The sequence below is a fragment of the Parus major genome, chromosome 3, assembly GCF_001522545.3.
Source record: "Parus major isolate Abel chromosome 3, Parus_major1.1, whole genome shotgun sequence".
NCBI classification, from domain to species: Eukaryota; Metazoa; Chordata; class Aves; order Passeriformes; family Paridae; genus Parus; species Parus major.
The window spans coordinates 32,529,015-32,533,090 of record NC_031770.1 but is presented as its reverse complement, the minus strand read 5'-3'; the positions used below and the strand labels follow the sequence as shown (position 1 = coordinate 32,533,090).

General features: G+C 43.2%; 1 long non-coding RNA gene across 1 annotated transcript; it reads right to left on the bottom strand.

Moving 5' to 3' along the window:
• Window positions 1-814: 814 nt before the first annotated feature.
• Window positions 815-4,017, bottom strand: LOC107201169. The gene is made up of 3 exons (XR_004496317.1): window positions 3,862-4,017; window positions 3,539-3,679; window positions 815-990 (listed from the first exon to the last, which is right to left on the bottom strand). It is a non-coding gene; the product is annotated as an uncharacterized LOC107201169 (long non-coding RNA).
• Between the last annotated feature and the right edge of the window lie 59 nt (window positions 4,018-4,076).

Sequence of the window (4,076 nt, the reverse complement as noted above, 5' to 3'; positions counted from 1 at the left end):
AGTGCAAGGAGGTCTACAACTACCTGTGGAGAAGTGGTATTTGGGGATGGAGAGATTCTCTACCTGTGACCCTAATTACTGGGGAAGAGGCACAGGTATTATTTTGGTACATAAACATTTCATGTCCCTCTGGTACCCTGCGATGTGGAACCACAAATAGCCAGTAGCTGCTCTCTGGCTTTTTGCTCTAGGGAAGTTATATACCTCCCACACCCACACACCCCCCATCTTTCATTGTAGAGGGGCTTTTGGGTCTCATCAAGCAGATGAGAGGAGGTTGGGTCAGCAGTTGTTGGCACCATGCCTGTGTGGCAGGCGTTCTGTGGCTTCTTTCTTCTAAGGGAGCACTGGTGAGTGGGCAGAGAAAAGATGTGACCTGTGGCAAGGTGTGCTTGTGATCCTGTCCCTGTGTCCCCAGAATTTATTCTGACTGTCAGATCTGTGGGCAGGAGGGAGTTCTTTCTGGATCAGATAGACACCACTGGTTGGTGTTTGCTAGTTTTTCTTTGGCGCTAATTGTGGTGACAGTTCTGTGGGGCACTGCAAACCACAGCCTGCCACTGCCACGACTTTGGAGAGAGCCTTGCCCTCTTCCCTTTCTGTGGTGAGTTATGTTTGTGGTATTTGGCCTTTGCTACAGCTCTGAAGTGTGGTGAGAGGTGCTGGGGCGACTTTGAGGCCCATGGAATGCAGAATAGGTGCTTTGTGGGTTCCTTTGGACTGAAGTCCTGTTTGCTTGTCTTTGCAGAGGACTGTCAAACTTCTGTGTCTCTGTTATTGTACTCATTTAGGTCCCCCACTCAAGTTGTTCTGATTTGATTGTTGAATAGATTTATTTATTGTTCAAGTCAATATTGCTAAATGCCACTTGATTTTCAGGGGAGGGATAGGCATACTTCAGTTTAGTTTTATTTTTGTTTGGTAGTTACCAAAATGTCAAAATCCGAGATCAAGCCATATCTCCTTCAGCAAGCAACATGTGTATAGCACCTGGGACAAACATCAAGTGATTAACCTCAGACAATAGAACAGTTTTCCTGAAATTAGCATTTGCTTCTTAGACCCATAGCTATGAATAACACCCACTCCTTATGCTCAGAATGTAAAATATGAGCTCCAGGACAAATGATAATAAATGAGCCCAAATGAATTCTCCCCTCCAGGAAATGATTTAATAAGTAGGCTCCCCCATCAGATACTTTTCCAGGGAATGTGATGTAAGTGTAAGGTGAAGTACTATCACAAAAACTGTGTGTGTATATTCCTACCAGATCTATTAGCCAGGGAGATATAAGTCAGGGTCAAGATGACTGTACCCTTAAGCTGACATTACATATCATTTTGGCAGGAGTAGCTGTTTTGAGTTTCTTGATCTCACTGTAGATGTTAAAACAATCCTGCTGACTGTTGAGGACCAGTCCTGTTATCTCCACTCACTTGTCACTGCCTCTGCTTCTTGCTCCAAAAGGATGATACAAAGATCCAGTCAGTCATAGGAAAACATATAAAGAGTAAGGAAAGGGATGCAATTCCTCATAACATGATGTGATTATTGACTATGGGAAAGTGTTCAGGGTACAAAAACAACCCAGAAGGACAAAATGAGTGATGGTGCTGTGCATTCATGAGCACTTTTCTCTTTCCAGAAGCAGAAGATCTTTGGGAAACTCCTGAGTGACAGAGGTAAGTGAAACTGCCAGTGGGTGGTGCATGGGCATCTCTAATGCTTGCAGATCCGAGCTGAGCGCTGCCTTTACCCATCACATGTATTCTATTTACATCACAGCAGAGGGAGCGTCAGCAAAGCATCTCAGAGGAGCAACCTTTTGTTATACCTACAGCTGTTCCTTTCCCTGTTAGTGCAACCAACACAAAAATAATGACAATAATAAGGCTCATGCAGTTAACTGATTCACCGTTTTGTGACCATTGCAGCCAGCTCGGCCATAGCTTGGCTACTGCAGCTTGTGTTCCCGTGATTTCTTACAGGGAAAGAAACACCTGAAATACCTCAGGATGTTTAGGATCCATTCACCTGGCTGCTTCTCTCAACAGTTCACTTCATTCTGGCTTTTTTTCCCTATCTGCTAGAAGGCCATACCAAGATATTGATTTTTCTAGTGCTGTCCTCCATGCTCTGCACTGAGGGACTATATTTGAAATCAGTGAGTGAGTTGTGTGTTAGGAAATAGCTCTGGCATTAAAATGCTTAAAATTGCTCTTTGTTTCTCTGACTTCTCTCCTAATTTGGATTATCCCCCCAGACTTGCCCACAAGATGGAATACTAAGAAAATATTGTTTTGTTTAATTTGTTTTCTGATGTCCACATTTCTCATGTTTCCTATTCCAAATTCAAAGTGAGCCTGCGTTCCTCCACTAACATTGCTCTGGCTGTTATTTTGGGGATCTGAGAGAGGGGATTAAAAATAAATGAAGTGTGGGTAATGTGTTTTTTGCCACAGGTTCTCTTAGGCAAGTCAGTAAAAAGTTATTCACATTTGTCTCTTTTTAGGTTAAATAGATAGATTAGATGAAGGGTATTACTAACACAGGTCAAGGTATTAAAACATGGATGCCTAAATTTGGGCTCCTAATTTTGTATTTTGATCCTCTAAATAAGGCTTGATCTTATGTCCTTTGAAGTCAATGCCAAAGCCTTGACTGAGTTCAATCTGCAAGATGAAGTCCTAAATTATTCTTAAAAGTCCTCAGCGCCTCACAGCTCCAAATAAGTCATCACCCTGCCTCTTTGCAAATCACGTGTCTTTTCTTAAGTTCCTAAACATGGGGCTCATGCTTTTAGGTATTCCATATTTAAAATCCTGCCTGTCGATGATTTCTGTCTCAGGGGCCATGGACATGGGAACCTAACAAGGCTAATAAAGAAGCATAGCTGGGACACAGATAGATTTGCTTTCTTGATGAGCAGTTCTTAGCACGAACACTGCAGATTCTATAGCAATGTCAGTATTTATTATGGTGTACAGTTAACATGGAAGGCACATGAATGTCCTTGCTGGTGCCAGAATTCAGCAAGTACATGACCATTTGCACAAACTTCACACACACTGCTCTCCTGGTAACAGGATGTTGGCAGGTGGGAAGATCACAGGATCCAGATGAAACATAAAACGAGATGAGCAATCCCGTAGTGGTAATTTTAGAAGCTGGGTTCTGTACATTATTTACAGTACATTGTAGCTTTACGGGGATAAGGCTGCCCCTTGCCACTCATGGATTTAATGTTTTCTGTGGGCTTTCTGTGGGGGACTTTCCTCAAAGCAGCAGCTGGAGGGATTTTTTCCATCCAGAGAAGTGTTATAATTGGAAATTATTTGCAGTAATTCATAGAATGCTTATCTATCATGAGGGGAAAAGGCACCTAAGACCTTCCACCAGATAAAAGGATTGAGTGAGTTAATCTGCTTGCTGCTGGTCTGAAGTGCAGAGGCCTGGCATAAAGACAGACCTGTTCACAGTGAACAGGGACAGAGTCGGACAGGGTTTCTGCCTCCGGGAATTTTAAATTGGCTTTACCTTCAGTTAATGAAATATCCCCTCTTTTTCCTGGGGGAGGTTGAATTCTCCCTGTCTCTTGGAAGGCATTTTTGGCAATTGCATCCTGAACATGGAGAACTCCAGTTATTTTGGATGGGTATTTGTTTCTTCAGAAACCCTCTGCAGAAAAAGCAAAGGAAAAAGGATTATTTTGCAATGTTTGAACAACACCCACCACACCACAATAGGAATGTGAACCTTGAGGAGAAAGGGTTTATATTCTCCTTCAGGCTTTCACCTGGGCTGGATTTCTACCCTTGCCCAGATGGAAGGCTGTGGGTACAAGGGGTGTGGGGTGTGACCTGCAGCTGGGGCAGTGGAGGGGCCAGATGGGAGCTGCTCCTTGCTCAGGCAGATCTGTCACTCATTTCCCAGCCTTCCTCAGGATCAGTGTGACCAGGGCACCATCCCCACATACTGCAACAAGGGTTGACACAACATCTTTTAAAATGAAACAAAGAGACAAACAGGTCTAAGATCTACCAAAACCAAAGATTTCTTCTTTTTTTTTTTTTTG